This window comes from Pleuronectes platessa, chromosome 3, assembly GCF_947347685.1.
Source record: "Pleuronectes platessa chromosome 3, fPlePla1.1, whole genome shotgun sequence".
NCBI classification, from domain to species: Eukaryota; Metazoa; Chordata; class Actinopteri; order Pleuronectiformes; family Pleuronectidae; genus Pleuronectes; species Pleuronectes platessa.
In genome coordinates, this window is record NC_070628.1 from 8786804 (window position 1) to 8809612 (window position 22809).

General features: G+C 42.7%; 1 protein-coding gene and 1 long non-coding RNA gene across 4 annotated transcripts in view; one reads left to right on the forward strand and one right to left on the reverse strand.

The window, feature by feature from the left end:
• The window catches only part of nr3c2 (nuclear receptor subfamily 3, group C, member 2), a 70706-nt gene that overhangs the window by 10920 nt on the left and 36977 nt on the right, over positions 1-22809 (forward strand). The window lies entirely within an intron of this gene.
• Positions 1312-21629, reverse strand: LOC128437554 (uncharacterized). Its single transcript, XR_008338228.1, has 3 exons — positions 21579-21629; positions 21314-21459; positions 1312-1571 (listed from the first exon to the last, which is right to left on the reverse strand). It is a non-coding gene; the product is annotated as an uncharacterized LOC128437554 (long non-coding RNA).

The following is a 22809-nucleotide window of genomic DNA, read 5'->3' on the forward strand; positions in this document are numbered from 1 at the left end:
TCTATATTTCGTTTTGGTGGAGAGGATGCAGAGAGAAAGTTTCTGTATCTCCACTCACACACCCGGCTCGCGATTGTTCTCCTCCGGTATCCTGATACATTTGACCGAGCAAACAAGGCACGGCTTCATCATTCATGTTTAATTAGAGTTTGCCAAAGTATTCAATGCCAAAGTGCTTACATGTAAAAAAAACAAACACTGTCTTGTCAATGCCTCCGTGGAAACGGACGCCATAAAGGAAGACACTCGGGAAAAGAAATGTAAATTCTTTTCTGCTTGAAAGGTTCCCGAAGTAGGTCATACATATTTGGCTCAACTGAAAAGAAGGGTGTGTGTTTGTGTGTCACTCTGGACCCTTTTACATAACAAACACACACACGCACACACACACACTGACTGCAAATCCATGGACACTTGTGTGTCAAGAGAGCCTGTGATTCAGAAAATTGCAGTCGCCCACACTGACTTTAAACTTCTATAACTTAACGTTTTTAACTTAATTCGTGGCACAAATGACCAAACAGCAGTGAACGGTGAGAAATGAGCCGTGTAGCGGATGGAAAAACTAAAATGTTATAGGTTTTCTAAACGGTTTGGAGCCTTTTAACGCAGTGACTCTCATAGTTATTATTTCCGTGATGTCCCCCCCTTTTCAGCAAATGCATCTATTTGCTCGGTTGCCGTTTTTTAATTATTAGGTCCAATTATAAGATAGGTTCATCTAAATTGGGTAAGCCTTTAAAAGAACACTCGATTCAAGTGTTTGAAGAACTAAAACTCTTTATTATATGTTCCAACGTACACACATTGGGTAACATGGTCCATATTAATGTGTCTGACACTACATTACATATAACTACATATCCCAGATATACATCACTCATCTTTTAGCTTTCAAAAAAATATGTATAGTAATTTCGGGGGGAATTATATCATTATGTTATGGAAGTGTTTTCACTAGGTGTGTCCTCGGCTCTGGATGCTTTGCGGAGAAGACACATGATTTGCGATTTTTGTCAAGCAGTCAGTCAAATCCATAAAAAGCGTTCCTATGGAATCCCTGTGATTTAGGATATGGCCTCTACAAGCACACAAATCATGTATGTAGCTGCGTGGCACACTGACCCACCAGGTGAAAGGAGGCCCCCAAGGATCAAGTGGTGAGTCGAAGAAAAAAGACACCATCACTGTGTATCACACCGATCACTCTGGTTGCCTGACGCTGCAAAAGGGGTAAACTTGTTTGGCAGGAAACACAATATGTTTCTGTTTTCCGGAAAAAGAGACAAGAAATTCATAATTGGAGGGGGATAAGAAAGGGTCAGCATTCTCAAGTTACACACAAACACACACACACACACACACAAACAACACTTGTTTCTGCAATACCTCATATTGTGTCTGGTCGTGCAAAAAGTTTCGGTTTCAATCATCTAGTTTTTTTAAATGTCAGTCTCCTGAACAATGGAGGTGGATGGAGTTTTGCTTGTGGGGCTTAGAGGTAGACCAGATGTCTCCATTGCTCTGCACAATCTTCGTGAACAGTTTTCCTTGGAAATTCTTTCTAGGCCCTATAAAAAAAAAACACACTATTGGCAGCATCGTCTGAGGATTAGCAACAGTGAAATTCCATTCACCTACAATGTGTTAGTGAGAAATATCAAAGACTTCCTGAAAACCTTTTTGGTACCAAACCAAAATCCAACTGTAGTATTGAAAATGGTCAAGTACTCAGATCTGAGACCGGGACTACAGATTTAGGTAAAATGATACTGACTCAGAGTATTAAACTGATTCCAGTGCATATAAAGTATCTGTTCTTCTAACCCTGTGTGGAAGTAATGGTTTATTTTATTGTTGTATGGCCAAGCTCAGGTTAAATCCTGTAAAATACAAAAACATACATAGAATGTTGTCCTGGAACCTCTTTTACTTTCCACGTTGACAATCATGCGCAAAAAAACAACACAAATATATAAATCTAGCATTATACAACAATTGTTTCCTTCAAAAAGCTCAAAACTTACATCTTGCATATGGTACACATCGCAGATTTATTAATTAAATAGGTTCTTACTGCATCCCTTCCACCAAGCTGTTTTTTTGCGTTATCCTGTTACCTGACAAAAACAAACAAACAGGGGTGACCAGAAAACCTCCTCAGTGGAGGTAATTAGCCCGCTTCAGCAGAAAGACACTGGGTTTTGATGGGTCACTGTAGTGGCATCACCTCAGTACTGTCTGCAGTTCTGGGAAATGCACAAGCAAACACTTTGTGTTGGAAAGGGAGAAAGTCTGGGGCTTCTTTTATTTTGTAGACTGTCACAAAGGAGCCTTCTCTTTCATCCACAGTCGTGCTCAGCTGCCGGACCTTGGAGGAAAATGTAAAAATCAAATGCACCAATATGCTGTAATATTATCCTGTGAGCAGAGGAGGGGCCGAGCATGTTCATACCTCGATTCATTTGTTGTGTCGAGCCACAAACGAAGGGATGATCTCAGAGTTAGTTAATGAAGGATAGCGAGGAAAGATAATGTAGGTTAAGATTAAGGTTAATCATGTGTCATTGTCTCTTTCGGCACCTCAATTATCTTACTTTTCAAATCAACCAGATGTCTCACTCAATGCTTCGGTGTATAAATGGTCACACGACATTGTCACTTTAAAGACATGTTGCCTCGACATTATCCCGAATGTAAGCCTGCTCTCCCAAGAACATTCCATCCTGCTGACCTAGATCCCTGCCTGATTAAGTTCTGCATTAATTGGGTTGATTCACCTCGATAGATCTCGTGCCAACTGTGGTGAGAAGACGTGGCTGGAGGTTGGCTCTCCTCCCCGGGGGGCTTCACTGTCGTAGCACAACACCTCAGCCAACTCAGATCAGTCCGGATCTACGTCTAAATCTGCAAACCAAACTCCTGGTTGACCTTCTCCAACACCACTGTCCCCTCAGTGTTTTATAAATTTGAGGCCTGACACCATGACGTCTATGCATCTGATGATGTTTCAACCACAATTAAAACCTGAGGCAACGTCCTGGCATGCGAGCTGTCGGAATCTTTATTGTTTATACTTATTGTTGATGAATATGAGTCCGGTGTAGTTGGCATAAAGGCATAAAACGACATTTTGCTAGCGTACGTTTCCCTCTGGTTGGAATCACCTCGTAATTTGGTGGAAGGATGCAGTAGAGGTCAGGGAAGAATCGCTGTATTTCTTTGAAGTTTTCATCCAATAATTCAAAGAACTAGATGAATTGAATCAACTGGTATCTATGAGTGTGAACAATTTGTCGCGGCCTGATTGGATTGCATGGGACAGTCGGGCCTTGGCAGCAGTCTGCGCTCTACCGAATTCAGATCTAGTTTTTGTTAAACTTGGTTTTGGGCAGTTTGGTCTTTGCAGCCTGAAAGGAGAAGCCCCCCCCCCCCCCCCTCTCTCTCCGCACCTCGTTTCCACTGAGTTGGTGCGAATGTGGCTGACGGGCCTTAAGATCTTTCCATTCCATTCCACTGCAATCACAGTCACTCGCTCAAGTTTCAGTGACGTGCACCTCGTGGTACAATCTGGCTCACCAGCAGGAAGTTCCTAATTCAGGTGTGATGCCAACATGCTTGAGTGGATGGGCTGACAGTCTGCCTCTAATTGGTAGTGATGACCTACTTATGCATATAACCCACATTGCATTGGTTCGCCTCCGTGGTGACTGAACTCTATAAACAGTTGACATTTTACCAGGGATTTCCAGTGTTGATGAGTAGATGGTAAAAAAAAAGTTATCTGCCTGTTGAGGAGGTTGTTTGCTGAATATACAACATAGACCATAAAACTTCAGTTGGACTTTATAATTATTCTGAATTCAGTTCATTATTTATTTTTAAACTCAATAATTGATGCATATGTGACAGCAGGAACATTAACAACGTCAATGGTTAGCGCCCCAGCTAGTTCACACCCATCGTGAAGATTATCCACATTTAAAGATTATAATTAATGAATTGTTGGCAGTAAGAAAAACTTTGATTGACATCAGACAGGTACCAGCCTCATTAGATGAAGTCTTAACCAGGGAATGATTCTCACGAGATATGTCGCGGACTTAACTGGGACATCTTTATCTGGTCTGTCATAGGTATGTGGGGCCAGCAGTCAGTGTAGAGAATTACTGTAGTTTTCCAACAAAAAATACATCTTTAAAGGTACAATAATTAGTATTTTAGCGTTTTTCAGATCGTAGTTTGGGCCTCATGACCAGCAGCACCAGCAGCCCACTGGTTGTTTCGGATCGTCGTCATCATGGTGCCATTAACAAACACATGCTGAACCTTGTGGTACGATTGCGTGAATCCAATCTCACCTAACTCCCTCCTTTGCTTCCACCATTATTACAAACACCCGATTCAATAATTTCAGTGTAATAGTCGAGGGATATAAATAGGTCTTTCTGTGAGGATTACAGTATCAGCAGGTGCAGCAGGATGGCAGTACCGTTGCTGCCCCATATATTGAAATGTTCCTTGTCACTAGTTCACTAAGTGTCTCGTACTGAAAGTATCCATCCTATATACGGTAGAGGTCCCATTTTGTCGTCATCTTGTTCCCTTGGCCGTGGCATTAGTTATTAAAGGTCCCATCTGTGGGTTGTATTAGACGAGGTCTGCTGACAACATGGCATTTCTTCCATCCTCTGTGAACAAAGCTGCATGCTCATTTCATGCAATATGAATTAAGGGCCAAATGCTCTCGAGTGTTGGATGAGGGATTTCCCTTCGGTGATTACACTGGAGGGGCTATTAGACTAAGAGTATAGAGGAGCAGTCGCTGAAAATAAACTAATCGTGATTGATTCATGTATTGTAGAGGGCTGCACACTGTAAGCTTCTGGTCACGCAATTCTTAGAGAGAGTGGGATTAAACCTTAAAGAATCACGGAAAAAGACCGGAAAGTCAAAAGCGTCAGGAATATTTGAGGAATTGGATTTTGTGTTAAGAAAATTGACCTTGTATTAGTAGTTAGACTAGTGATCTGCTAAGAGATTAGTCATTGGATGGACTTTGCTCTTGTGTGTTTGCCAAAGAGCTAATCAGTGTTTTGGTTCTGACCCGCCAGGAAGCAGCCACAATTTAAGACTTGTCCTTGAGTAAGTGTCTCTACTTGGAAGGTTCTGGCATCGGCAGTCTGACTTGTTTGGGTATAAACACTCACATACTTACTGACATAACTGAACCCATTGAAAGTGACCTGGTTACGTTAGCCTCTATTTACAGGTGACTTTTGCCACATTTGCCTTTCAGAGGTGAGGTGAACACTTTCCAAACAAGTCCTCACTGGCCCCTGTGCAGCAGAATAACGTAGGATTGCTTTGGCTACAGTTGTTAAATTTTAATTATTGTGTAATATCTCTGCAAGTTTCTACTCAGAGGAATAGAATCGGCTGTGCCCCAGTTTATCAGCGGTGCTGTATGCGTGAGGAAGGAGGTGCATCTTCACTTCTCCACCTGGCGATGCCCACACAATTTACCCACTCCCTATAGGTGAAATGCAACAGAGAAACGCTGAGTCAAATGCTCAGTCCACTGCATCACATTTCACACGCGACCCCCCCCAACATACCCCCAATCCCCCCACGACAGATTAATGGGGTTGAAAATGAGAGAGCGTCACATGTGCAGACGCGATGGGAGAGACAGTGGTCTCAGCAGAGCTGTAGCCCCGAGGCCCGGCCGCTGTACAAGCTGCTGTATGTGCTCTCTCATCATGACGCACCGTCCTGCTGGTAATAGATGTGAATAAATATTCACTTTACGGTCCAAACTCACCAAGAAGGAGCTTTTTTATGAGGACTGACGGCTGTTTGCAGGGATATTCAAAGGCACAAACACTTGTGAACACAAACCACTGGTTTCTGTACAGATCGTCACCTTTGTGAAATGTGGAGCAGTTTGCGTAGAACATATTCGAATCATTTTTATTTCTGATGTTAAACCTCTTATCTTCTATTGAGCTGCCCCACGGTAAACTTGTCTCCTCAACATCCGTGCCAAACGTTTCATTGTGGTGTTTGTGTAAAGCTTTACAGTCCTGCTGTTGCCTAGTTTACATCAACATGCAGACTCACACGGATCCAAAGATTTACATCCTTGTTTGTCTCGTGTATGATCACGAGTGGTCAGACAGAAAATTTCCCAGATACTACGTCCACACAACAGTTTCTGTCCCGTCTTTTCTGTCTCGTGGTATTTAACAAACATCTGTGGGCTGCGTGATTTAGTTATTCCCCCTCAGTTGACTTCCTTTTGGCTTTTCGGTGCCCTTTGGGGGTGCACACACTACACACACACATTCCTCCTCTCTTGTAAGTAACCATAGCTGTTTTGTGTACATGTTGATCTTTCACTTGTGTATCTACTGTATTTTAGATAGAGGTTAGTACAGTACACAACTAAACTATGCACCCCCTGAATAATAACACTAATGTTAAGTAATTATAAATCCAGATTTTATATATCTGCACTAAACGGGCTAAACCTCTATTTTTTGTGAGGTTGTACCTAAATTCACTACAAAGCTGTTATAATATGTGTTTTTAAGAATGATTTTATTTGGAAGAATCATGGAAAATAAATGTTCACGCAAAATTAGAGTAAAACCGACAATTCAGCGTCTCTTGGTCCAAGGGCTCAGAACTCCTCTGTTCATGACAACAGATTTCTTTTTTTAGACGGCTTCGATCTATTTTGAGATGGGTAATGATACAGGACAGACACTGAAGGACATTCAAACCTGTCAACTCGTCTTTCTTCACACCTCATTGGTCAGGGGGAAGATGGCATTGATGAAAGGTCGCTGGGTGGCTCTGATTAAAAGGGAATATATTCAGCTAATCCAAACAGCCAGCGCAGTGCCGGGTGGCTCCTCCTCGCAACTTGTCGATGGATCGGGTAATTGATCTGATCCGTGCCCGCCGAGCGTGGAGCTGCTGCCCCCCCCCCCCAGCCAGCGTCTGTTAACCCTGCAGTGTATGTAAATCAGGTTCTCCACAGACACAAGCGTGCCAAGAGGAGATTCATTTTTGTCAGTTTTCTGAAGTTGTGTTGACACTGTCGCCACACCTCCACAGGTATGTTGACCTAGTTAGTGAGGCGGAATAATGACAAAGAATAAAGAAATCCCTTGTTCCTTTGTTCCAGTGCTCGATAAGAATCTCCTTCAACATTGAAAGTGCGTATGACGGCTGTAGAGGCCATTCGATATCAGACGACGTAATAATTTCATCATTTCTGTGTTTATATCACTACGATCAAATTATGAGCTAGTTTAACTTGAGATTGTGTTGGAAAATATTCTTGTCAGTCTAGTTTTTGCCTGTTTATAACCATGATACCGATCCATTTCCCCCACAATGCAACGGCTTATTTAGTTTGCTAATGTTTCTCGCCCCTATAGAGTGACATTACCGCGCGTGTGACTGTGAGAAAGGACGGGCAAAGCAAAGCGGAAAGTTTTGAATGAAGGCATAACATCACCTTGCACACGCGTGTCACAGTAGACACGCAACAAATCCCCGAAATCCTCACTTAAGATTTCAAAAATGCTCGAGCAGAGTTTATGTTCCGAGGCGTAAGCAATGATAGAATTATGTGTGTCCTTGACTAACAAAGTCCTGTGAATGTAGATCTGTTTCTTGGAGCTACTGCAACCAATGGATTTCGCCACGTGATAAAATGATGGGAGACTCTTTCTTTGGATCTGCTGTGGTATTTACTTTACAGTATCTCTCATTCACTTGATATGGTCAGAGTCAGGGTATAAAGGCAGCATTGTAAAGTATAGAATTCTACAGTAAAAGTATCTATATGCACACCACTTAGATGGGGCGTCATTGTCATGTTGTACTGAGGCTATACATGAAACCAAAGCACTGAAGTCCTTCTGAGAATCGTGAGTTTTACAGTAGAAATAAAATAAAAGGGAAAGAGACAAGTGAGGTGGAGACGGATACAGAGCTGCACAGCGGATGGACAGACGGAGGGAGAGCTGATGATCAGAGATAAGCAGAGAGAGGAACACAAGGGCAAAGGGAAGAGGCATGTCTAAGTACCCTTTCAATTTATTCTATATCGCGCATCGCAGATGACAGATCTCCGAGTGTAACGTCTCAATAAAGAACCACGTGACCACAATTAATCCCCACACGTCGACCCACACCTCATTTAACTTCTGCTCGTCTTTTTTTTAATGATAGTAAAATGAGATTATTCGCCATGTTTGAAAAAAGAAGTTTCTCTCTGAGTACGAGCGATTGCGTTTGTTACAACGGGATGAGGCTCAATTCAAATTGTCTGAATGAATTGTTGGTTTGTTCCCTGGGTGTATGTGTAGAACCAATAAAAACCAATGTACACATTGCCTGAAGGGAGGACACAATGTAAGGTAAACATTCTTGTCCTTCCTGCCATCTTTTCCTATTGGCTGACAGCCATCAACTTAAGAGACATTGTCCTGAACTTACACCGTCAGGCTTGGATTGAACATGTTTTAACCACAGTCTGGTTTTCAGTCGCTCCAGCTGAGGCAGAGCAGGGAAATATTTAGGTATACAGCAATAAAACAAAAACAAAAAACACACCCCTCCAGAGCAATTGTTAAAATGCTAGATATTTGATTTAACTACATTGTATCTGGGTCTGACCTCCTCTAATATCGTTACAAAGAGACAATAAAAGAAAGTGATACACAGAGCGATCGCAGCTCTGCACATCGAACAAAGAGCCCAGAGAAGTGACTCTGCTTCTTGGAAAGGAAGAGTGAGTAGACGGACCAGACACACTTGGCAGGAAGACGGCGCTCGCACTAGCACTTAGAATTTGTTCCAAAATCAATGCGGCCTACTAATATTTGATTCTCCTAAAAAGAATTGAAGGCCTCCTTTGGCAGACGCGGCACACACACACACACACACACACAGACCAACTGTAAATGCTCCTGTATACATATTGGCATGTGCATCAAAGTGTCAAGAGGAAATCACTTAAATTCAAATGAACCGAAAACCCATATGTATTTGTCCAAACTACACCTTTGGGAGAAGAAGCAGGTGTGGAACAGTTGAGAACCTGTGCATGTTTAATAAAAGGAAGAAGTCCTGCCACCTTTTACTATAGTACATGTCAGTTTGTGGAGGACAATCATTAAAATGAAGATCCCTCTTTTGTCTCACGGAAGGACAGAAACAGTCCTTCCTCATTCACCAACATATGTAAATGGTTTTTTAGAAATAATTGATGTTTGATGGTAACTTGTATTTAGTCCCTGAATAAGAGAACTGCTCGATGAAGCCAGGTTTTGTTTGGTTCAGGTACAAAGATGACTTCCTTGCACCAATGATAATCTTTCCTGTAGTTTTTGTGTAATCCTGCTAACTAACAGACAAGCAGACAAAAAAAACAAACAACTGAAGACAAGGACATGACCTCCTTGGCGGAGGTGAGAAATAATGCTTATATAGTTACATAAGCAAAGTCAGGTTTGTTGTCCTATTTCCTTCTAGCCCCTACATTCCTCCCAACAGAAACACGTGTGCCTCTAAGACATCACCTGAGTCCGAGGGCTTTTTCTACTTTTACTTGAAAGGATATATTTTGGTCACCTCCTGGGACACTGCATCAGATCAGGGTTTTCCTGATCAGTGCCAGACATCATTCGTTCACCTCTGAGACACCTGCAGAGACACATGTCGTCCTCTTGGTGTGAAAGAAAAGGGAAAGTTGCACCTGGCTCAACCTGCAGCATTATGCAACGACCCCGAGTTGGCTGAGTTCAACAGATTCTTGACAAATGACACTGTAACATGAACAACACGGTTAGTAAATTATATCACAGCTGTTTCCTGAATAACTTCTAAAAACATCCCTCCTCATAGTTCTAAGTTTCTGTAGGTATCATGGATTCTAATAAACCAGTTCCTGAAGCAAATCAGAGAAAAGGCCCTGCATGCTTAGAGCTAACAAAATAAACAGAAACGAAAAACAGGTGATATTGAAGTATTTTCTATTGTTATGTAGCCAATGTTTGCATATTCTCTAGTGGTGTAAAACGACATCAATATTAACTGTTGTTCACTATTTCTACGTCTTTTATTTGACAAATAAGGGGAGCTGATAAAATGTCTCCATTTACAAGACGAGGTTTGGATATGTCCTCTGGGCAGCAACACTTCTCCATGATGGATGGATGGATGGATGGATAGATGGAGGGATAGAGGGATAGAGGAATAGAGGGATAAATACAAAGATAGAGGGATAAATACAAAGATAAATATTTTGCTGATCCCAGTACTTCAGTAGAAAATTATTTCCTACAAAATACATACACATTTTTGACATTATATCAAAACATATAAAAAAATATTTTTTTTAGATTCCTTTGATGCTTTTAGGTAATTCATAGCCACTACTAAAATAAACTTGGAAAGAAAAACAGACTAAAGGTAAACATTCTGTATGAAGCTAGAATGTATTTGTGTGTCTGTGGCGTGTAGTCGCCAATAAGCCACAGAAAACGATAAGAAAATTACTGCTTTTGAGTTTCCTTGAGACTGCCTTCATTATGGCTAATTGGATTGAACGGTGCCCACTCATTGGCCTACATTTATACATTTACATCGTATTTAAGGCGCTTAATCTGAGTGGCACTGATATCATGAGACTGACATTTAAGCTGTTAAATCCGGAGGATGTTATAAGGGTTTTAGAGAGGGAGAAAGGGTGAGGGGGAGGGAGGGAGGAGGCAGAAGAAAGACACCAGCGAGAGGGTCTCGGTGACTGCGAGCTCGCTGAGACGGTACAGCAGGATGACAGTGCAGGGCTTTTGTTGGAGAGACTGCCAGCATGTCAGTTCCGATGTAACATTTTTATCGACACCCTCCTCGCCGCAGCCTGACAGGCGGGCAGGAGCTCAACTTTTACATTCCGCACCAGAAGTTCGGGGTTAGTGAAACAGGTTGCCTTGGCAAACTTTGGAGGAAATCTTTCTTTTTCTTTTTTCCCCCCTCGTTGTTGTCTGCCGCCGCTGCTCATAAAAAAAAAATATGCACGGATGGCAATGTTTATTCACTTGACCTAGAAAAAGCTCCCGGTGTAACGGCGCAGATATTCTGAATTCACAAGTCACTTTTGATTTTATAGTGGAGCTGTACACTTTGTGTGGATGCAGCGTGTACTGTATGGGCTGTTTACTGCTGCTGCTCTACTGGATCAGGAGGGACCTTGTTCTGAGTTTTCGGGGTTTGCAAGCTACATCAGACTGAAATATGTAGTGAAGTGGGAATTCATAAATATGTTGGACATATATGCCAATCTTTAACTTTCCATTATCACCTTCCTCTGAGCCCAGTAGTGTATCTAGGATTTTTCTAAAACAGGGGCCATAAAGGGGCCACAGTTAACACGGGGGGGGGGGGACACATTTAAGTTATCCCGTGTTTACTGTTAGTTCTAAAGTTTTGAGCAAAGAAACACATTATTGAATATATCTATGTGTTGGTCTGGCACACTATGAACTTAAAAAACTACAATTTTCGCAAAAAAGACTGACAAGACGCGGGGACTTCAGGGACCAATCAGATTTCAGCTAGGGCCAGGGCGCTCCTGGTCCCACCCCTGGAAACACCCCTGCATGAGCCATTTTGTGTTAAAACAATAAATCAATATTAACAGTTATTCACAATTAACAAATTCAATAATCAGTTTTTGACATCTTGAAGTCAATTTGCTCTCAGCATTTTATATAATTTTATTCGCTAAAATATTATTTAGGATGAACAAAAAAATAGATAATAGTCATTTGGGTGTTTACATGACAATACATTCACACAGTTTATCTGAAAGATGGTTTTGTTCCAGCAACAACATATCACAGACTATTCTTCTGTTGTGAACCACTCAACTCTCATATATAACGGTGGAGGATTAAAAGTGGATTTTGCAGCACAACTGTATAATAAGCTACAATCTGTCTCTGCGCTCCCTCAAAGGTCAGCGCTGTCTAGACGGTTTACACAGATTTACTTTGCCCCCCGTGAGAGAATCCACCTATTGCTGTGATTCAAGGGAAATTAACAGGTTTTCTTTTGCAGATTTGCAGAATTTTGGCAAACAAACTTATTTCTATAGTCTTTTATAGTGAAAATATTTGAGAACATATAAATCTCAGGGATTTGGACTATTGTTTGGGCAAATGAGACATTTTTCTGCCGTAGGAATAATAGATAATGGAAATATCTTAAGTTGAAGTCATATTAAAAATACCTCACTTTACTTTTTCTTTCACTTCAGTAGCTCCACGCACTGGTTTCATGCTCCCTTTTAATGCACCCAGTTTTATAGCTCTACCTAGCCATGAGCAGGAAGTGCTGCAGATTACTCCACAACTGTCCATCTGGACATTAATACACAACAGAAACCCAAATCTATTTCCCTGGCCAGACAGACTGTGTTGTTCACTGCAGGGCTCAGTCTAAGCCTCGCCACATAAATGCATCCAAATTCACCAGACTGAGCAGGACGCAGAGAGTCTGTGCGGAGGGGAGATTCTTTTGATGTCTAATAAACTGTTATTGACATCTCCGCACAATTTCTCCTTAAACTCACTAATCCTGAACAGTAAGTTGTTTTGACGACTTTATTCACCGCCCGTGCTTTGATTGCCTTTGACCACCTCAAACGATGCTACCATTCCGTATCGATCGGCCGCTTTGTGTCTCATGTTTGTTTGCCGATTGCTCAATAATCCAATTATTGCAGCGCAGCCTTCTCCGAGTCCCCGTGACGCGGAGAGACACTTCCTTAGCGCTGCGGGAAAAGAAAGAGAGTGAGAAAAGAGGGGAAGGAGGGAGGGTGAGAAAGAGAGACAACTCGGAGAGCAGGACAGACTGTGTGCGATGAACTTTATGTGGGAGAGAGGGACAGAAGAGATGAGAGGCAGAAGGGAGGAGTGAATGAGCAAAGTGGAAGGAAAGCGCTGAGGGACTGTGTGTGTGTGTTCATGTGAGAGAAAGGAAAAGACAGAGGGGGGGAAAACACAGGAGAGAAGGTCGCGGGCGAAGCCAAAGTTACCTTTCTGAATGCACTGACCTCGTGCACCTCGCATTAACCTCCTCCTCCAAGAGAATTAGTCTCTATCATTTACACTCTGCTGTTTCTAACTGCGCCAATTGATTTCAGTGGACCAGAAAAGGGGGGTGAATTGAATGTCCCGTTACCCTGAGCAGAGGCCGAGGGGAATTCATGCTAACGCCGCTCAGACAAACTTGAAATAACAGTCTATGGACTCTAAGTCGGCTGTTTCACTCTCTCTGGGTAGATCTGGTCGAGCTTGAGTGGCTTGCTGAGGTGTGGGACCTCATAGAGGGTATGGAACTCTTGTGTTGGGTTTTACATGCAGCTCAGAAGAGAGGTCACAAGAACACAGTATGGGGAACAAATACTTTTTCAGTGACTGACATGTAGCATTATGGCATTGCACCGCAGCCATTCGAGCCCTATTAAATCAGCAGTGAGCGTATTACTTCTGATTGATGGCCGAGGGCGAGGAGCTCAGACAGATTCATTTACGCAGCATTTGCTCCTCGTTAATAACGACTGATGCTATCGCAACAAAGACAAGTTTTCAAAATAGGCCTTTGTATGGTTAACCCAGGCACGAAAGGCTTTGGGGCTGCAGTGGGTTTAAAAAAACGCACAGTTCAACTAAACATGTATGGATTTCTTTTTTAATGCCTCTGGTATACAATAGAAACTGCAAGTCTCCAGCATGAGGCTAATGTTGACGTTTGGCTCCGCGATGGCTCTCGTAAACGGTGGTAATCCACATTAATTTGAAGGAGTTTCTCGGCAGGAGGGAAAAGATTTCAAAGATAATACACACAGTTTGTACAGCTCAGAAAATAAGGGGTAACGTACAGATGTAGAGAGGCTCCGATGGAAATATGGCTGAGGAAGCAGAAGGGTTTACAGAGGCCCGTTGAAAGAGCAGCAGCCTTTAGGCGGCACAAGAGGAAGGTTGAATCAAATCAGTAGAAACTAGGATGACACTCAGTAGAGAGCATTACTCCCCCGAGGACTAAAACTCCACATAATCACAGACATCAGTCCCCTCAACTGCCTAAAAAGAACATTATTAACATCATTAACATCCCTAAAACTCAACAAAGGAAGTCAGACAAGCATTTCCTGAACTTAGCCTTTGTCCGGATCGTTGCCAAAATGAAATGGGTTCTTTCTTGACCCATGTACCGAGTATCAAATCCTGCCGACAAATCCAACCAACCAACCAAACCAAACACACACAAACCAACCAACCGACCAACCACATAAAAACCAACCAACCCAGCCAACCAACCAACCAACCAACTAAAGCAACCACCTACAAACCAACCAATTAACTAGTTAACCAACAGCTCAGAAAGGCCCATATCCCCTCCAAGATCCAATCCCCTAAATTCAATCAATCTGTGTAATCCTGGTGTTGACCAAACAAATGGACAAGGGGGAAACACAATTCCTTGTTGGAGTTTTAGCTACTAAAAAATTATGGTCAATATTGATTTTATAGCGTTTTTATGACAAGGAAATCATTTCTGCTGTTGCCGAGGAGGATCCCAAGTCCGACACAGTGGAGACACAGCGACACAAATAAAACCCAGACACATAAAAAAATAAAAAATAACCACAGCAAACAAATCTGTGTTTCTTTGTACGTCCAACAGGGCAACCCAGTCGCTGATTTATTTAGAACGGTCGAGTGTCCTTCATCTCAAACCTCGATGGTGACGTGTCTGCAGCTCGGCAACACGCCCTCAGGTCCGGGCCTTTTGAGGATTTATAGGGCTTCGTTATGTTCGGCTATAAAACACAGAAAAATATGCTTCTTTCAGATGCGGCACGTTGGCCCAGTCAGGCTGTAAACCGTGACATGTATGTGCAGGAGCAGGAGGTGTTAAGTGGAAATTATGACCTCTGTTATCCCGAGGAGATTTGGCGGTGACAGATCTATTCAGGGCGAACTGGCACTTCCTCAGAATTTACAGTAACCAGTGTTTGTATGCTTTGGCCATGGATCCCGGTGAAAATGGGCGTGCTTCACACTTAAACATGGCTGTTATGACAGGCTCGCTCCCGTAACGTCTCTGTGGACTGACAGACCCCGGGGGCAGAGTACATAAAGAGGAGTCAGTGGCACATTGAGAGGCCATCAACGTGCTCACACTGTGCACGGTGTCACAAATCTAGATGTCTGGTGCCACTCAGGTCTCGGTAAAGGAAGTCGAGGCTTGATGTGAGATTGACAGACGTCTTTCTACACCCCACCCCTGGTGCATCCCTCAGAAAAAGAAAAAAAAAAACTCAATTATGCTCTATTTCCTCAGATGAAGCCGCTCATTAGCGCTGACAGGTTTTGCGACATCAAGCAGAACAGTGAGGAGGAAATGTGGAGCTACAAGCTGCTTTCCTGCTGCAGAAACCAGTTGTTTCAATGGGGAATATCCTTTGTTCACTGTATGAATCCCAATGGCCTCCCATTTAAAAACGCTGCACATCACATGAGACTAAAACTCCTGCTCACGAAAAATGTAATTCGAATATATTTTTAAAAACTCCACTCAGATCGGACCACGAGTCGTCTCCTTTAAGAAAGACACGAATCTTGAAAAACCTGTTTCAGGCATCATAATAAAACCCGCTCAGAAAAAGATACTGTACCTACACTAGACCTGCCCCCTCCCCTCCCCGCCTCAGACCCCCTCTCCCATTCTTAAATATTTATGCGATGAGCTGTAGATGTCATGTGTTTACCCTAAAATCTTCAGAGTCTTGCACACCTCAAGCAACGAGACGTATTGTGTACACGAGGCAGCGAGGGGACGAGCAGCGAGAGAGAGAGAGAGAGAAGAAGAAGAGGAAGAAGAAGAAGAAGAAGAAGTGGAGAAAACCTCGGAATCGACAGCGTTTCCCTCAGACGGAAAAATGTGGAAGATATTCTGAGCCTCAGGAGTATTTGGTTGGGCGAATGTTTTATTTGAACAGGGCGTCTTAGTGGCAAAGCCCGATGTTATTATTTATTAAAAGTGCAGCGTGAAGGGAATTACAACATTGTGGGAAATGTGCGTGCGTGTGTGTGTGTTTGTTTGTGTGTGTGTGTGTGTGTGTGTGCTGATGAATATATTTGTGCACACGTGACCGCTAGCCTGAAGAAAGAGGACAAGGACAGTACAGTCAGATGACTGTGTGTACATAACATTAACATCATCCTCGCCGTAGAGCAAATAACATTTATGAGGATAAACATGAGGAAGTGTGACACTAATCAATCAATAATATTATTCATCTTATTTCTGTGGAATTGTATTATGATGATATGATCTATGGACGCAGAACTAGAACAATACGACTATAGCACAATTAGCTAACTGAGAGAAAGTTGTATTATCAAATTTTAATACATTAGTAACTTTGTTATTGTTAAATTAATGGTTCCTGCTTTGACTTTTTCCTGTTGTTGTCTTTTGTTTAAACAAAACTTATTTAATTTATTTCCAGCTTGGATTGATGGTTGGATCAAACAACCGAGATAACTCAAATTGGGTTCGAGGAATTGTCAAAAATACAATTAATCAATAATGAGCTGGTCTGAAGTATTGATTACTCCGTTAGTTTAATGATGAATGATCATTATTTTAATATAGTTAATACTAATCGATAAACAAGGTCAAATGCCCATCACAAGTTTCCAGACCCCCATGGTGTAACCTTTCCTTTATTTATGGTATTGTACTCATTGTTTCTTTATTATTTTATTTTAATTGAAAATGTTCAGTTCAGACATAGACGGGGAACACAGGGAGATTGAGATCCCTGAACGCAGCTCAGTGCAGCTCTCTGACATTTTTCTGTGTGTGTGTGTGTGTGTTTGTCAGTGTGTGTGTGTGTGTGTGTGTGTTTGTCAGTGTGTGTGTGTGTGTGTGTGTTTGGCAGAATTGAGCCTCGGGAGGTGCGCTCCCATCATGCGCATCTTAACCGCTAATCCACCAGGACGCTCGTCAATTCCTTATTTTGTCTAAGCTTAGTTAAAAAGCCCAGAGGGATTTAGATTTTAATATGAGATGGAGGAAAATGACAAATTCTCTCAGTTATAAACTACAAATGTTTGTAAAACAAATTAGGTAGAACAATTAATCTGCTATAACAGTTATCCATCGATGTTCTGCTAATGAACAAATTGGTTAATCCATTTTTTTAAGCATTCATATTTTCCTTTTTTGTGCTTGAAGTCTGAATCCTGACAGAAATAAATCGGTATCTGTGGAAGAAAGAATAGAATTTAAACATTTCCTTTCGTTTACTCCTGTCTCACTCCATCCGTTACCCTCTGTTGTCTGTGCTCGTCCCGTCTGCCTCTCCGCTGCTGACATCCCTGGAGGTCGCCGGCCCAAAAGGTGACATGGGCGCCCGCTGTGAAAGGGCAGCCACATGCACCACTGCGAAACTTTCACCCTATTAAATATACATCAATAGTCGGCCATAGTCTCCCCTGAGCCAAGGTCACGGTGACTGGTGGTGTTTTTCATCCCTGTGTTTAGAGCAGGAAACTGTTGTGGCGCGTGGATCGTAGGGAAAAACATATTTCTATATCTATTTTCTAAAAGGTAGTATTATTATGTTTCATTTCCTTTTCGGTAAAGCCAGTCGGGTCAAATTCAAAGGGATATATATGTTTTCTATGAAATGAAAAAGATCTGGTTTGTTGACTTGTTCCTGCTCAGGTGACTCACAGCTGACTAACTTTTACAGTTTCAGTCCAGTATTGTTTTTCCCTTCAGCTGGTTGGTTCAAAACAACATATTAACAGCAATATAGCCACAGAGTAAGATAATACAAAAAAGGTGGGAGGTGCCTGAACCATTGTATCACCGCAACACAAAGGACAGGAACGACCAGTGTTAAAAACGCTGGATCTATTTTTCTGCTCTTTTGACCTTGTCTCATACGTGGGAAGACAACATGAAAACCACTGAAATCCCACTTGTCCTTAAAAAAGCAGAATTTGACTTAAAATGCTAAATAAATTTAAGGTTTGGATTAAACTTTGCTGAGATTAGTCGGCACATACGTGTGTTATTTTGATAGATCGTTGTGTGGTCTGGAGTTTTTTCCTTTTCGCAGCAGTTTTTTTTTTGTTTAAAGGAGAACTTAATTGCGCTATGACTCTCAGCAGGTGTTGCATTGTTCATCCAGTGGCCATCTGGGCCCGTAATCCTTTGGAGGTGAACACACTGAATTTGAAAAAGGTCATTGCACAGACATTTAGTTTGGCCCCGACATTTTGTGATGTGTGTCCTTGCCCTCTAACCTTTTTTCTCTTTTGCATTTTGTGACGCACGTGTGGGACCTTTTGTCCTCGTGAGGTCAGAATCTTAAAGTTAACCTTTCAGCAAATTGCCGGACAAACCGCAGTTATCGTCCTGTAGAGCCGAGTCGTTTTTTCTGGGTAGACGAGCATTAAACCGGACAACACTCCAACATCATAAGATGGTTTTGTGGTTATAACTTACTCTCTTTATCTTTATCTCTCTCTACATTGATGTATTGATACACAACACATAGTTCATCGATCTCAGATTTGTAAAATGTTTTGCTATTTATCAAATGTTTGTCATTCTCTGCTGGTGAGTTTAAAATCTGTCTTTAAACTTACAAGAAATAATAATGTGACATTTATCGTGATAACTATTGATATTAAATGATATGATAATGTTTATTTCGATATAGTTTTGGGCCGTTAATCCGGAGCTTTTACAAATTTTTGTTTGTATCTTCCTCTGGGATCTTTGTGCAGATTCGTGAAATAAAATGTGCAAAAATTGTCCACATTTCCATGGTTGATACATCATCAACTTTTTTTTGTTCATTGGTTGGATCCTGATAGACGCTGTCAGCAGCACTTTAAATGGAGTGGGTGAGCGCAGGCAGGACCTCTAGCTGGGGATGCGCCTGCTCTTCTGCTGTTGAACCTGTCAAATACTATAGAGAGGCTGACTGGAGAGCAGCTCTCAGCAGTTCTGGAGCGAACATGCAGAATGTGCTGCTGTGGTGCTAACCACCTGGCTCTCAGCCAGCCACAGACTTGGCTCTGGCTCCTCTGCACAGCCCACTTCTTGGGGTTGTGGTTTCATTCCATGTGAGTTTATTGAGCCACTTGACTGTATGCTATATATTACCAATACAGTGCATACAATAAACACCCTGGGCAGGTCCACTTGGCTGACCTATAGCTAACGTAGATGCTTCACTCAGTATGTTAATGTACCATTGGTTAGTGTGTGCAGCATTGCCACTCTGCTCACACTGGATTCCCAGCCTGCTCCATCCTGGTCCCAGCAGAATTGTAAATGACTGGTGGGTGTTGAAGATAATCGCATGTGACAGCTAATGCGTGGGGTTGCTGGCAACATGTGTCAGCGTCAGTGTACATTAACCTACATTCAGAGTGAGGCCTTTTTGAATAACATGGATGTGGAAAAGGTCGCCTTTTGAATAAGATATTCTTTGGCACGTTTAATTTCTCCGGACCCACAAGCTCAGTTTATGTTGTTTGTGAGGTCGGAGCATTGTTAACCTCCTGCACACCTTAATCTCACTGACCAGACCCTTCTTCTACTTAAGCAGGTAAGTATAACCAGGAGTTGGCTGTGAGCTATCTGTTGCTAGAAAGTGGAGAACAGAGGTAAGGAGTGTGTGGCGTGGAGGTGGCTCAGGTCAGGGCTGATCCCTGAAAGATAATCTCCGTCTCCAGGGATTTGTTTTTCTCATTTGTCCTAGGGCCTCTAAGCTGAGATTGGAGGTCACCTGCTGCACAGGCAACCAGACCCATTTGTAAGGAGCGAGGTATTGCATGGAGCTGGTGTGAGAAAGCATAGTAAGCGATAAATGGAGCTGAAATATGAACGCGAGGGGAGGCCAGGTCCAGAGTTCATCCATGCCACTGAAATCAAAGGATTTCGGGTCTACAACAAACCAGCGTTAGCCGCGTAGCTTTGATGTGGGTCTGTTCGTGTTGACGTTCGTGGCAGTAAGCTAGATTAGAGCACGTTTTGATCCATGTCTCACAGAGGTGGTGAAAACAAGCTCCATTTTTGTGTATTTAGTTAGATTTGAGCCAACTACCATGCTTGCTTTTGTTGTCATCATGTAGGTTTATGTTCAGCAGGGAAATGTGATTTAAGTCACCGAACTGGTATTTCATGTTTTCTCATGTGTTGGAACATTTGCTGTTGAGCGCCGGCCTCTTGTTTGCATTGTTTCCCTCATTCCCAGGCCTGGAAATCAAGCCCACGATGCCCAACAATGGATTTCTCAAACCCGTCAGCTGGATTCTGTTCCCAGCTGTTGTTTCGGCCGCTGCTGTTTTTAGCCGAGAATTTTTTTGGAAACTCTGCGCTAAAATCAGAAACTTTGGGGATCAGTAAGAGATCAGTGTGAGGGGCATGTGAGAACTTCAGCTCCCGGAGGCAGTGGAGGCACTTTCGCACAGTCGATTAAAACTGTGCTCCAGGACTTGTCTGAGAGATTTGTCGAGGCTGCTTCAGAGCTGCATAAATGAATACTAGGATTGTTTTAGGGGGATGAATTAAGAACAGTGAAGACCGTTGTAGTGTTGTTTTCTATACGTGTCTTGTATGTGGTTCATGCAAATCATGCAAGGCTGTATCATCTCTCTACATCTTGAGCTGGTCTCTCCCATCTCTTCTGGGAAGTGACAACAAATCTGTAAAAGGTTGTTGAGGTAATCAAGCCAACTTGTGGGATGGTGCCCCCTTAAACCTTCTTCTCAGCCCTGTGCAGATATGTTATTTTCGAAAGTGTGCCTCGTGGTATCGCACATCTTTGGCCTCGCTCATGCTTTGTGTGTAAATTAACTCTGCGGACTGCATATAGTCAGACCCGAACGAGTGGGTGTGTTGACCTCACAGACTGTATAGGCGATGTTTCTTGTTTTTGCAAAAAGTTGAATTTTAATATGGCTGCATTTGCGTTTCTTCAGTTTTTGTGTGCAGTTTGCAAAGTATGAAGAAGATAGTCAAATAGCACATGCGCATCGGCACAGGCCTCAAGTATGATGCGCTGCACAGAAACCATAGAAGCAGCTTTTGGCCCCTTGCTGTCTTTGGCATTGGAAGTACGGGAGTTTCCAACCATGGTAAACTTAGAACAACAACCATTGCTCACATCACACATCGCTGAGATTCGTACCTGCATGCTTCAGCTTAGCCAACACGTCTCAGGTGATTCATTTAGGTGAAGTTAAGATGGTCAAACCGCTCCGGCTGGTTATAAACACCTGAGTCACACACATTTGCTGCCCTGAAAGGTCTCCGTAAAGCCCCTGAGCCATTCGCCTGCGGGAAGAAACCAGAAACAGCCAAGTTGATGTTTATAGGTGTTTATAAGACGGGTACAGCTTCAGACATTTTGAGATAAAGCTGAATACTGTGTGTAGAAGTGGATAATTCTTTACCTGCCCACAGACGCAGGCCTCCGTCGGCTCCCTGAAGGGGGCCGAGCGTGTGTACGTGCTTCTCTCAACTCGCCTCGCTTCTTTTGTTTACACTGAAAACAGTGGATTTATAGAAAGATAATCATGGTTCGCTGTCATGGGGAAGGTCAGTTGAAGTTTGTCGGCAGAAGCCTTGGAGGGGAGACAACACAACAGCTTGGAATTTAAAACAAGGAATGCAATCGCAGCTGGGACACCCGACTCCATCAGAAGGCAAATTTTGTCATTTCTGTGGTGAAATGTATTTAATTTGATTGTGTGGACGCTTCATTTGCCCGTTTGCTTCAAAACCAGAGAAGAAGAACAGGAGCAAAATATAAACGTTTGAAGGCAAATGACCATTTGCTCTCTTTCTGGACTGTATAAAACCAGTTTTTAAGCTTTTACTTTTTTTCCCACAGCCATTTGAGACAGCCAGTCAGGGTTGATTATAGGCTAACCTTAACACAAGTGTAACACAAAGCTGCCAAAGAGGAAATCTCATATTTCTGTATGCTCAGGTACTCTTCCCAATGCCAGGGTCACCTTCACCAGGGAAAAATAAATCCCCGGTGGCTCTCTAACACTACCCATAAGACCTCTCTCCCTTTGAGAGGCGGTGAGTGGGTGTCAACCTAATGTTTATACTGTCTGCTCATGGTTATGTAAGCCATTTTGTCCTCTTTCTCCCTCTCTCCCTCCGTCTGTGTCTGCGTCGATCTCTCGCTCCAACTAATCCACCTTTACCTTCCCCAACATGCCAACTTGTGCGTTACATAAATATTCTCTGAGCTGGTCAAGCTTTGAGGTTTTTTTTCTCTTTCTTTTTTCTCAGCATACCAAGGTGTGTATTACATAAATATTGTAGGCCAGACTGTGGAGAGGTACTGTACCGTGGAAGCTGTGTTCCCCCCCCCCCCCCCCCCCTAGAGTCAAGGATGCTTCTCTTTTATGAAGGGCAGGTTCAGGGAGGCTGTGGTACTTGTCTGAACCATCCGTGTGATAACAGCGGTCAGTGTGCCTATACACACACACACACACACACACACACACACACGCACACACACACACATGCACACTTATCTTTACAGTGGGCAGCTCCACAGCAGTGTAAATACAGCACACTGAAGCTCACAGATGTGTGTAGGGCCAACTGTGCCGGACGCCGCATGATGAGGACATTGTTTTTCTCTTAGGAGAGAATAAGCCGCAT